We start from the raw sequence: 14,195 nt of genomic DNA, 5'->3' as shown, positions 1-14,195 counted from the left end.
ATAGTGAAGAGATAAATTTTGCTCAACTTCCCCAGAAAAAAAATTGCTTATTTATTAACTAATTTAAAATTATATGGTCACAATCAGACGGAATAGGGAGATCCCCCCTATACTTCCCGATGGTCCGCTTACCTACAACAGGCTTTATAAGTCCCCAGAAGTGAAAGGCTGGTTTATATTTGAATGCCCCTCGTATATATAAAGTATACGTAACATATATAAGATGAAAGGCAACAATCCAAGTTTTTACTGCAGTGCCTCTGTCAATTACAAACCCTAAATCCGCCACTGATTTTCGACACTTTTGATGGATATATTCTTTATTTTTAAAGATGGAGGGTGCGGTTTTCGCGACAGTTTGTTGGTTTTTTGTAAAATTACAGATGGCGTCACTAGAATTTTCGTATCTCTTTTGGTTTTTGGATGGATGGAATTGAAAGGTATCACCTTTGAGGAACCTCCTGTATCATAGTTATTTTTTAGCATCTTCCTTTTTAAGTTATGTCGCAAAAAAATGTGTTCTTTTAAATGGAACACTTTGTAAATTATTCCTCGCCATAACTAAGAAAAGGAAAGGTCCTAAAAAAAGCAGATTAAGCCACTGGTTTCTATGAGACAGTTCTATAAGAATATGTTTTAACTTCTTCGATAAGTTTAAAGACATCCATATAGGATACTTATCAATTTCACCGTGTACCTCAAAAATCAAAAGAGATATGATTATTCTGCTAGCGTTATATTTAACTTCACAACACATTGTCGCGAAAACCACAACCCTCTATCTTTAATAATTGGGGAGATATCCCGCAAACAAGAGTATCGAAAATAATCTTGCGAAACTGGTTTACATTTGAGCAATTTTATTTCACTATTTTTGTTGTCTAACCTAACTTAACCTAACCCCTTTTATTTTGAATTATTTATATAACATGTGACACTTTTTTTTATAAGTATTAAGAGACCTTTAACATAAAAATAAACCCGTGACAAGTTTGCCTAGTTCGACCACGTTAGACAAAAGAGAAGTCATTGGTATTTTGTGTGTAAGTTTTTGGATAGGTAAAATTAAAACTTACTGGTTTATCATTTTGAACTTTTACAATTTTCAACATCAAAATTGTACAATATTAAAAAATCGGTCAAATACAAGGTAGGTATGTACATAGATCGTTCGCTACGGGAAACGAGTCTCGAAAATTTTTTCCGAGTATGTTTTAAGTTGTCTCCAAGATCAGTCCCCGAAAAGTATAATTACAATGTTACAATTACAACGTTATTTTTTTGTGATGTAACTACAAATTTACGGTTTTCGAATTTTCTCCTTATCTACTTGAGCTATAAGACATTGCTTCTTGCCAAATTATATGATTCTAGGTCAACGAGAAGTACCCTATAGGTTTTGATTTCCGTATGAGAGCCAAAATATGCGGCAATTTCAANTGTCAGACGTAGTTGTAAGTAGTTACGTTTCTAAAGTCCTTTTAGCTTTTTGTGTTATTAACCATTTGAAAAAAGGTACCTATTTTTGTGTAAAGTGGTCTCTGAAGAAGCATGATAAGTTAGGTAGATTATAAATCAGTTGCATTGGAAATGAAAATCTGCCACTCAAATCACTGATAACGTTAATTCTTCTGTTAGTTAAAATTTAGTTTGATATATCAAAAAGTTTATAAACAATTTTCATATTATCATAAAATTCTATTAATTGTAATAAAAAGTAATATAAAAGATTTCAAAAAAAAAAAGAAGTAAATTTATTTTTAATAAATGGGTCATGTCGAAAAGATGAAACTCCGATGATGTCTGACCATGTGCGTAGAAAAAGAAAAACAAAAATACTCACAATTGTTTCACAGCCAGTAAATATTCCTACCCGGACGCACAATTGTTTCACAGCCAGTAAATATTCCTACCCGGACGCCTACAGGTGATCATTAAACTCCGATGCTTGCGAAACACAAAAAAAAAATATAAAAGTCACAGAATTCGCGGATCATACATCAAAAATTTCGCGACCGCCACACCGCAACATTTCGACCTTAAAGTGACGACAACAATGTACCATTCGAGCGGTGGTTCCGTTAACGAATGCATAAGATGCAAGTTTAAATCGATCCGATCTTTGACATTCTGCGACCAACAACAAATGATCTTGCCGCTGGGTTGCCGTAGAGTGTGTACTACAGCTTCTGGTGCCCACAAATCGTGTGGAATCACGTCAACGAAGCTCGAGATTCTCAATGACGGTGACGACGCACACCTACAAACATTCATGTACGTACATGGAAATACATCTGTGCTGGCTGCTTTACAGCCATCCGTCCCGTTGTCTGTTATCCAGGTCCCTCCGGTTCAACGTGAAACCCTATCTTCCGTTGTTAGGTTGTTCCTGTCCTTGGTCACTGGTGTGTGGGTCGGAAAACATCGAAACCCACATCTAATTCATTCTTTACAGACAGTCACGAAAGTGCTTATCGTAGCCGTGTATTGGAAGCTAAAGTTGATTTATAGTAAAATTCGATGGACACAATCCATTAGGGAAAAGGTATCCATGAGAGATTTTCCCAAATAAATATTTGTGAAGAACGAAGATCCTTATTACATGTTGCAAGATATTGCCAGATGAATATTTATTATTCTCTAGTTTTTTTTTGTTTTAAGTCAATAAGAAATAGGCAAGTTAGAGACATACCTATTAGAAGCAGAAACAGGAATTAATAGGGGTAGAGGAAGATCAAATAGTAAAGGATGTGGAATTTTCTACTTTCAGGGGAACGCGAAGATTAACTCAGGATAGGAAAGACGATCATCATGAGCTTTTTTTACCGAAATTCTTTTATATTTCTCATAAGAAAAAGAATAAAGAATGTTCCAATAAAAAAAATAATTTGGTACAAAAAAGGGAAGGGATTTCCCTTTCTTTAAGTACTTACAAGATACAAGCATAAAAAACTTAGTTCCTACCGTGTATTCCCGACATCACATAGATTGTTTTGTCAACTTAATTTTATAATAGATTTACATCTATTTACTTTAAGAATCACTTATCAGGGAATTTCCTCGAGGTTATCATCATCATAAGGTTGTTAGTCTTAAGACTGGTTAGACACGCACATCCACTATTTTCTTTCCTGAGTTAATCTTCGCATTTCCCTAATAGCAGAACATCCCACATCATTAACAATTTGCGAACAGTATTTTAATTTAGGTCGTCCTCTACTCCTGCTTCTGCTTCTAACATGTCTCTGATTAGCCCTTCAAGCCTGAGAAGGTGTCCTACCAATCTGGCCCATTTCTTATTGACTTCCGTAGAGTTCTCTGATTTCCTATTCTTTCTAATACCTTTTCGCTTCTAACCTTTTCTATCCGCAGTATCCTCATCATTCGCCTGTAACACCACATTTCCAACGCTTCTAACCTTTTCTATTACCTGTATATCCCTACTACTCCTCCGTCCTGGCTTATCTGACTTCCTAGATACTGAAAATCAATCACTTCTCAAGGTTATATCATAGGACAACTGTAACTGGGACATCACGTTCTAACGGAATCGAACTTGGTGAAATATCGCTGTTGATGATCCCAGAATGTTTGAAACAGTAGGTGTTTACCCCACAGAAGTAACTTAGCTAAGCAACCAGACTTTCTATACGTTGTTTTTATAAACAGACCATTCGCTAAACTTATCATTGCATTCGAAAGCAATCCCTTATTACTGATCGCCTTTTCACAATATCATTGCAACTGTTGTACCGACACAGCCCCACTGCAATCAAAGGGTGGTTTGTCCTCTTTAAACGTAATACTAATTTAACAGATTTAGAAAATTAACAAATTACAAACGATATCGGAAATGTTGTTTCTCCATCTAGATTGATATTTTCAAATTACGAAACTGCTTCTACATTTTCTCAAAAATTAAAAGATGGAGACGTTACTTTTTTTTAAAAACTCGTACTCTACTTGTTTGTGAGTAACTGTAGATATTAGCTGCTTCAAAACTCACATATAACATGCACAGCTTAATCAATTGCGTGTAGTTTACATAAAGGCAAAAATAAAAGCGATAGTAATTGATTGATACCGACTGCTTTTAAAGGTTTTACGGAAGGGAAGTGTTATATTTATATACAGGTAAGAGTAAACAGTTAACAATACAGAAATCAAACACAGAAAAGGGATAAACCGCAGAGGATTTACGGTATACGTCATGTTGGAATTTCAAGAATTCCAGATATTTATTCAAAAAAGCAAAGATTTACTGGAAATTATCAGGGTTTATTGAAATTATCCTGGAATTACAAATAATTCATTTCTTTTTGGTGGGGAATTACCAACGAATGCGTATTACATTCAAAAATGTTGACAACAAACGTAGGGGAGTGCAAATGTATTACGGGTTACCTGTTTTGGTAAACGAATTGAATAGATAATCTCTCCTACCCCAATGAGACATTTTACCCATTTGTAAAGATGGTCAATTACAATTGAAGAGTTTCATTATTTTCTTGTAAAAAATTTTTTTTTGCAATTTTTAATGTCATCACTTACCTAATATGATACATTACTTTTAGTTTAGGTTATTAAAAAACATTAAAAAAGAATGAGGCATCTCTCTCATCTTGTAAGGAAAAGCACGTGTTTGGTGGTTCTTCCGGTGTACTGCCGTACCACATTAAAATGAATCAACTCTTCTAATTGGTTTAAAGAATTTAATTCACTTAGAAAATACGGATATATACAAATAAATACAAAACTTAAACTACCGTGGAAACTTATGATGAAATAACAAATTAACTAAATAAAAAGAGATAAGATTGACTGAATAATTTGAATGTTTAAGACAGAGACTTTTGTAATGAATAATGAATGACATTAATGTTGTGAAAAACTTGTGATGACTCTTTGGTTACTGAAAAAGCGAATATAAATACAATTGGGATACACAGATCAGACTCTTATTTACCAATAATACAATGTACATGTACATTGAACATAAATGAACTGGTCTATGTACAGATGTTGCCGGCAATGTTACAAAGTGGCATTGTTGTAAAATGGCTCTAGTGACCGAGCATGACTATGAATAACTTAAAAATAAAACTGCCAAAATAAAATACAAATAGAAATAAATGGACTAAAATTATAAAAGTTTTATAATTGTTTCAATAACATCTTTACCGTCTCTGAGCATGGTGCATACCTTATTTGAAAATATCGGAAAAACCTGCATACATATAATGCAAATCTATAATAAATAGATAATAAATTGTTTTATCATAATTAGTTTATCAGCCTCCGACATATTTGATGAAATGATTCATCACTATCATCATCAAAATAGGTCATCACCGCTGAGATTGGTTGGACACACACCACCACTCATTCTTATTCTGAGCTAATTTTCGCATTTTCCTAAAACACAGAAGATCCTGCATCTTTTGTGAACAGTAATCTGCTCTCTACCTCTACTCCTCATAACTCCTGTTTCTGCTTCTGATATGTCTTTGATCAAATGATTGCACGTAATGATTAGAACCACGGTTGATAATTGCATTGCAAATAAGTTTTATTTTTTCAAAGCTTTTAAACTAATTATAAAAAGGAAGGTAGGTAGGCACATCCCGTCATAAAGTTAGCATTTTACGTTTCAACCCATTAGTCATTTAAAATTGACATTTGCTTAACATATACAAATCCTTAACGGAATTCATACATTTATTTGCATTAATTGCATGCAGTTTAGTGGCTACTTATAGTAATTGACTGGTAAGTCATTGCTCTTCCTTTTCTTTTTTCGTTTTTGTTCTTTTTTACCTACTAAAATGCTAACGTGATGGCACGAGATTGTTTTTGCAACGTTTCTGGAACGATAATATCTGACAACATGCTGAAGTTTTTCGTGAGACACGAAGTCTTCGTTTTTTATTTTTGTTTCTCGGAAAAGAGGAGTCACAGGAGACGGATAAGTAAACGCGATCATTTTTTTTTAAAACAACGATTCACGCAAAATAAAATTGGATTGTTAATATTAGCTAGAAAAAAAAAACGCTTCTTTCTTTCGATTTTATCGTTAAAAATACTATGAATGCAGAAATATACAAAAGGTGCAAATAAGGTATTAGTCCAGGATCCCTGGTACATTTTTGCACTTGATTACTATCAAGCTAATTTTCCGTGAGTAGCTTCATTTTGATGAGACGCCCAACAACTACTTGTAAGAAACTTTGATTGTGGTAGCTAACAGAGGTAGCAAGGATAAAATATGTCGGTTTGATGATTCTCAAAAATTTATTACCAACTGGGTTTTTTTTGTTTAATCTCAAGACAATTATCTTCATTATTCGAAAAAATATTTGTCCTACAAAATCTATGGTTTGATCAAAGAGTCCTTTCTTTCCAACATGCACCGATAACGAGGTCATCTACTAACCAGCTGAGTTTTTTTTACTTCGTTAATATTTATATAATTTAATTATCCTACAAATTGCGTGGTACGATCTCCCAGTGTAATAGCTTTTTTCATCAAAAATTCTGCCTAGGAATAAGAAATATAATTTAATATTTCACACGTTGGAAGTTTTCATATGGAACTGATGTTTATTAATACTTCTTATACCTATTGTTTATTTTTTTGATAACTGATTAAATCAAAGCCCAAACTGACTGACGCTAATACACGGCATTATAGTATATTTTATACACCAATGGAGGAAAGTATGTCATTTTCCCTCGGCTGTAAATTTCCACCAGAACCGAAGGCGAGGACGACAAACTCCCGGGAGGGTCCACCGTATATTCTTCCCGAGGTCAGTATACGATTTTGTACCATCCTCCTGCCTCGAAAGTAATATTTTTCCTGATTTTTTTAACACCCGACACGTGGAAACCTTTCCTAATAAGGAGTAAATGTGATTTCTAAATCAGGAGGGAATGTTGCGCTTTCATCCCTAAAATTAAGGAAAAATGTATTTTCGGTAGGAGTATGACAAAAAGGCACTTTTCGGTGACAAAGTTGCATTCATCAGAGACTGAAAAGAACTAAAATTGAAGGTAAGGTATAAACATTACAGACACTAACTAACGTTACGATTATAAGAAAAAGAATTGGTTATGACAAATTGATAAAGGCTTTCGCGGCCAGTAGGTGAACTGGGAGGAGTTAGAGGTAGTTTTAAATAAAATGGTACACTACTGTATGAAAATAAATAAAATAAAAACAAAAATACTGGTATGCATGGGAAGAAAAAGTAGGGAAAGGACCAATGTGAAGATAGGAAACGAAAGATTGGAAGAAGCGGCTGATTTCAGGTATCTAAGAAGTCAAATAAGTTAGGACGGAAGGAATAGTAGGGATATAAAGCAGACAGTAGAGGGTCGAGTAGCCTTCAATAATAAAAAGAAGTCTCTTGTATGCTCGCGAACGATTAATTCAGAAAAGAGGTATTAGAAAGAGTAAGAAAACAGAGGACTCTATGGAAGTCAATAAAAAATAGGCGAGAGAGGTTGGTAAAACACCTTTAAGGCACGAAGGTCTAGTTAGAGACATATTAGAGGCAGAAACGGGAGTTAAGAAGAATAGCGGTAGACCCAGATTAGTCTACTGTTCACAAATAGTTAAGGATGTGATATGTTCTAGTTTTAGGGAAATGCGAACATTAGCTCAGGATAGGAAGTGGTGAAAGTGCATGTCCAACTAGTCTTAGGACTCACGACCTTATGATGATGAAGATGAAATTGTAAGGCCTTCAACCGTTCATAGAAACACCTGCAAAACCAAGTTTGTTATAATTCCATATTTCTCCTAAACTTGATTTTTGCATTGCTTATATTTCATTTAACTATCTCTTCGAACTCTTCTTGGTAACATGAAAGATACAATTCATTTTTAAGAAACGCCGGAGATACATGAAATAACTGATTGTAATAAGAAATATATCGGACAAACCTAACACTCATACGCTAGCCAAAGATTGAAGCAGCATTTAGTTCATTCCTAGAGCGAATAATAGTTGCGAAATCGTATTTACTTTAAAAATAGATTAAGCCAAACAATGACAAGGACCTCCGCTACTTAGTCTACTTACTAAACATTAGAGTTGATACACTGAGTTATGCACGTTAGTTAGTACCTACTCATAACATTTACCTTGCTCTTAGTTTTAGTTCTTTTCAATTCCTGAAGAAGATAACTTCAGACGTTCAGTTTAGTGACTTGGCGTAGGGATTTATTTATTTTATTATTTAGTTCTATAACAGCGTTAAAATTTTGAGACTTTTTGAGTTGGGGGAAATCCCGGAGACTATTTACTTAATTCAGTAGAATTTTATTGGTAGCTAGTGTTGACTCTAAACTTTTCGGTTAAATTTAGTTGCCTAATAAAATGAGTAAATTTAATAAATCATTTTCTTGGCAACATTGCAAGTTTTAATAAAACTAAACTAAAACTAAACTATTTGTTAAACCGTAGGGAAACCTACACCCAACACCTATTTTAAAATTTGCATAAAACATCCATAAACAACCTTCATACTTCTCGGTTTCGGGGAAATGATGAATTGTGTGTGGCTTGTGCAATTTTTAGCTACCACTTTTCTTTTTGTTTACGTAAACAACGTCTCAACGAAACGTTCAAACTTATTAAAAATCCAAATAAGTTCCATTACATTAATTTAAAATATCTGAATATGAAGTTCGTGGTTATTGATCTGTAAGACATGCATCGAACTCTGATTTTCATCGGCACAGCTCCGACGGAAAACCGACCTACTTACTGCCGTTAAACAGCGTTAAATAAATAACTGCAGGTGTTGTAGTGAACGCCATCTGTAGAATGGTGTACTGCTTGCATAATTTTTTAAAAACTATCTAGTAATATTTAATATTATCAAGGTTACGATCTCGATAATTAACGGTTAGATACATTTAATAATATTTCAATTTTTTAAGATACTGAAACCAAAACTATCAAATGTTCACCCATAAAGTTTAATAATGGGGTCGGGATAAAGGTGGAACAAGGATAAATGCGGAATTAAATGCCAATAAATTTGTACAAAAGCGGAATTAAACATTAAGAATTTGTACAGCGAGATTCAATACATTTTTTCATTTTTAAAGGGAACCAATAAGTTTTTGTAAATATTTATAAAATCGCGTCACTATAACCTTCTATGGCCATTACCTAAACACTATTTAGTGATTCCCCAAATGTTATGATTTCCAAGACGGGTGTATGTGCGATTTATAAAATTCGTTCACATTTCAATAAGAACGTTTAAGCTCTTGGTCAGAATTTATCGGACTACCATACGCGGATTACGATTTCGGTCTTATTTGGTCTTATCAGCGCGCCATTCGTACAGAAGAAGAGCAAGTTAATGTAATATCCAAATACATTTTAAACAAATAAAACTAAGGAATTGAGCTTCTGATATTGATTTGAACTTGGCAATCTTCCAAGTCAGGTGGCGATTAGCAATACTTTAAGCAGTGAAATTCGGAAATCAATAAGGTGTAATATAGGCTCATAATTAGAATTAGAAGTCAAAAAGAAGTGAATTAGGGTGATGAAATGGATGATAGGCGTTGTATGGTTGCCAGCTAAGTATCCCGCCTTTATGAAGAATTCCCTTCTGTTAACTTTTCAATGAAACAAGCATATTTATCACTGGATGTAACTAATATCCAAATACATTTTAAACAAATAACACTAAAGAATTGATAAGCTTTTGCTTTTAATTTAAATATGGAAATATTCACATTCGTTTGTGCAATTTTATATATTCGATCCATATTTTACGATTCTCTGATGTTTAACATTTACTTTCGTGTTATTACAAATTATAATTTATACCTGATGAATATTCCCCACAATTTGTTGATAATTAAAATTCAGTTTTACCAAAATCGGTTTGTCATTAAGCTACTTAAATATATTTATTGTTTATGTTCAATCCAGTTTCCTTTAGAATTGTTTTCAAGTATTGAGAATTCCCCAGATTTTGTATACAATTTCATGAAAATCCTCTTTCGCTCTGAATTTCTAGGGTATAGGAGGATTTCCCAAGGTGTGACAACCTTGATCGACTCGGAACCAAAGTCGAAGAACATATAATGTTACACGTCTCGAAATGACTACATTAAAATCTTCTATATTGTCAACTAAATCGAGAGAATGCATTTTTTTTTTTTTTTTTAACGCAAACTGTAAGATTTTAAAACCACGTTTCATTGGTCAAATAGTACATACATATGTATATTTATGCTATAGAAAGGTCAGCTTTCAGCAGTAATTCTTGTCGTTATTTTTATTCAGAACACAGAGAGAAGTAAAGCGCTCTTATATGAACAGTAAGAATATCTAAATAAATTTCCTGGAAAAGTTTCGTTAGGGTTTAAGGGATGACTGCGTACTTAAAGCTAAGACGGGAAAAAGGTGAGGATTACAGAAAATTGTCAATTTGATACATTTGTCACTTCCTTGGGTTAACAGAAAGTTAACGATAAATGGATATTTGCACATGTAGTATCTAATGTAAAATGTATGTTTTCGTTTTGACCTAAAAGCTCCTTACTCGTGGAGATAACTTTAAATAGCTACGGAACGACAATAAATTGTATCGATTTAAAATTGCCAAAATTACAAAATATATAAATCATTAAAAAATACTGTTTCATACGGGATGAGGGGCGTACAACTTGTTATGAATAAATAAATTAAAAATATAATAATTAGTATTTTATACTACCTATTGATGTTAAAATAATGTAGATAAATTGTTTAGAAATGAGAAGGTAATACCTACCTAATAGAGTAAGAAAATTGCTAGGACGACTTTTCAGACATGAAGCGATAGTCAGAGACATATTAAAAGCAGAAAGAGAAGTTAGAAGGGCTAGATTTAGATTAGATTACTGTTCGTAAATAGAAATGTATTAGGTTGCTCTAGTTTTCGAGAAATGCAAAAATTCCCTAAAGATATGAAGAGGAAGAGCGTCTGGATAAGTCAGATAAGTCAGGATAGAAGGAACAGTAGAGATATAAAACAGAGGATAGCACAGAGTCGAATCGCCTTCAATAAAAAGAAATCACTTTTGTGCTTACGAACGGGTAATTTAGAAATTCGAAAAAGATTGTTAAAAGTGTATGTTTGGAGTCCAGGGCCGTACCGGTACGAAATGGACGGTGGGCGCAGTGGAAAAGAAAATGGTGGAAGCGTTGGAAATGTGGAGAATTCAGAATGTTGGATCTCTTGTATAAAGAAGGTTAGAAATGAGGAGGTATTAGAAAGAATAGGAAAACAGAAGACTCTATGGCAGTCCAGAAGAAATAAGCGAGATAGATTGGTGGGACACCTTCTCATTCATGAAGGGCCAGTTAAAGGCATATTAATAGCAGAAATAGGAGTTAAGACGTGTAGGGATAGACTCAGATTAGATTACTGTTCACAATTTTTAGGGAAAGGATTAGCCCAGGATAAGAAAAGGTGGAAGTGTGCATCCGACCAATCTTAGGACTAACGATCTTATGGTAGTGATGGGATAATGATTAAATAAAAGGTATATGGCTGCACATGTAAAAGTAGCAGTGGCATTCTTAGTGTTTCGTATATTTAGGATTACTTGAATGTGACTTAACATTTAAAAATTCATTTTTAATTAGTGTAATATGATTTTAGCGTTCTGTCAGTGTTTGGAATGTATAATATTTTTGATTTTGCTTGGGTTAACAATATTACCAGCATTATCTTTCCCTTTATTTTGTGTAATATTACCTCAAACAATGGGGTCCGTAAATTCGAAACTACAATAAGTCACGCATCTCTTATAATCATAATTATGAAGGCGACTGTAATACAACACGGTGAATAAATTACCGGCACTGACTGTTATCTTTTTTAATTTAGCCGTTAGCAATTATTCAAAGCTAATTCTTATTTAATTGATACTTGTAGGTGAGCGAAACGAAAACATTAATTTTCATGAGGTTTGTTATTGGCCAAAAGGTCCACGTTTATCAAGATTAGGCCACACCAGCCGATGAAGGATGCTTTTGAGTTTTCTCTAATCTCCGAAACACATTGTTGCCGAAACTAATCCGGACTTTTATTAATTTCGTTTGAATTCAATGCAATTCATGTTAAATGAACTTGGGATTTATGGGTCTGGAATTTAAAAACGACTGCATTTTGCACGTTTTATATAAACATTATTAAATGTTAAAAAGATGAAAAATAAACCGCGAGTCGAACGCGCCAGTGTGAGCTATGCTTTAAGTTTCATCGATCGCATGACGCTGATGTTGCTGCTGTTGTTGCGGCGACGTACTATAATAATAAGGGTGCAGTCATAATAAGTTGAGCAACGGAACGATCCCACTCGCTAAATTCCAAAATGCATATTAGACAAAAGGAGCATGAGGAAAAAACCGCTTCTGCCCCAGACGAGACGTATAATTCTAGGTTTCTGGGTTGTGATTTAAGAGGAATGCACGAACTGAAGGAGTCGTTTATGTCTCGTCTGGTGGCATACATGTATATAGATACATATATATAGGTATGTATGCATATGTGCTTACGTGGGTAGATTGCAAACGTTTCCAACATCGCATCGTTCGATAAAATAGCTTTCAAACGAGAAGACGGTGCCTTTTGTGAATCATTATTGTTACTGAGCGCTGAATTCTGAATGGATATGCATTTAGATCTCCGATCCAGTGAAATTGAAAAGAAAAACAACTCTCAAACGGAAATTGAAAATCGTATATAACTGTCTATTTATACGTACATCCCTTCGAAAATGTCCCACAAAGGGTATTGCTTTCGATTTTTTGGGCAATTCTACATGCCGTTTTCTAGTTTTATGCTCGGTTTTTATTTATGGAAATCTTTCACGCCAGGCGAAACATTTATGAGTAGAGTTCGGATAATTATGTATTTGCATAACTGCATATTCTAATGCATATTTAACCCATCTTTTGGTTAAAGTGCATATTTTGGTCATTTTAAGTTTTATAAATTAAATTAAAATTTGTTTTATTTCAATCTAAAAAACGACATTTGAAAGCATATTTAAATGCATATATTTAATATTTTAAATGCATATTTGCATGCATATTTTGTACTTTTTTAAATGCATAATTATCCGAAGCCTGTTGAGAATTAATACTTAAAATAAGTTAACGTTATCCATAATGGGGACAACTGATTTTTCTTTTGAATGCAGCTATAAAAACAGTTTTACCTCAAGATATTTTTAAATGTTAACTAAAAAACAACTGAAATAATTCCTGAAATTTCATTGGCATCTTACTTACAACTGGCAACTTTAAAATTTCAAATATTATCATTTCTTTCAAAATAATGACCTTTCCTTTTCCATCATTGTGATCGCGCTCATTGTTGAATTGAATAATCCAAGAACAATCTGAGGCTTATCGTTTTAAGCTGTACACAATAACTTACAAAGAGTAGGCACTTCAAATAGAAGAAACAAAGTATGAAACTACTCTTTGTTTCAAATATTAAACGAACAATTATTTCCAAAAATACATCGTGAATACAAAATACGAAGTTGTTGATTAATCTGTTAAACATGGTAATTTGTCAGGAAAATTGGGAAAAAAGAAGAGGACGATACTTACAGTGTAAATTGATACTTACAGTGTAAATTACATAAACCATTTCGAGCTAAGCAGGTACATTAGCTATTTCATAACTCAAGAACTAATTTACATGTTTAATTAGGCCTCCTAGACCAGGGATAGCTAACTTAGAGACAACAACGACAACAACGTAGTCATGAATTTTACTGTTTTGTCGCGATCGACTGGCCCAATACCAACGATCGATTTTAGTTGACAATCCCCGTCTTAGGGCACTTAAAATCCAAAATTGTATCAACAGTTCCGGAGTTGTTAAGATCTGCAAAGTGCTATATCTATCATTCATCAAAAATATACACCACTTCTAGATGATTTAGACATTTTGAAGTTTGCATCAAGGTATATCATTTCACTAAACGTAAACGTAGTCTATTGATTATTAAACCTTGCTAATCTATAAATTCATAATCAAACAACGTAATTACAACTTGTGCGGAATTTGGTACCCATTCATATCTCAACTCGAACGTCATTTGTACCGAACTTGACCTAGTTGTCACATTCACGTTTTTGGTAATTGTAAGATAC

At 33.6% G+C, this 14,195-nt stretch overlaps 1 protein-coding gene across 2 annotated transcripts in view; it reads right to left on the bottom strand.

Moving 5' to 3' along the window:
* The window catches only part of LOC108739195 (homeobox protein 13-like), a 293,972-nt gene that overhangs the window by 194,108 nt on the left and 85,669 nt on the right, over positions 1–14,195 (bottom strand). The window contains exon 1 of one of the 2 annotated variants that reach the window (XM_018472978.2): positions 1,844–2,178. The exons of the other annotated variant lie outside the window; for it this stretch is intronic. The gene's annotated coding sequence lies outside the window, so the exon portion shown is untranslated. Of the gene's footprint in view, positions 1–1,843; positions 2,179–14,195 lie in introns of those variants that run through there. 2 annotated transcript variants of the gene reach the window in all.

Source organism: Agrilus planipennis, unplaced genomic scaffold (assembly GCF_000699045.2).
Source record: "Agrilus planipennis isolate EAB-ADULT unplaced genomic scaffold, Apla_2.0 scaffold58, whole genome shotgun sequence".
Taxonomy (NCBI): Eukaryota; Metazoa; Arthropoda; class Insecta; order Coleoptera; family Buprestidae; genus Agrilus; species Agrilus planipennis.
Note: the sequence above shows the minus strand (reverse complement) of the source record. Positions and strands in the feature narration are given on the sequence as shown.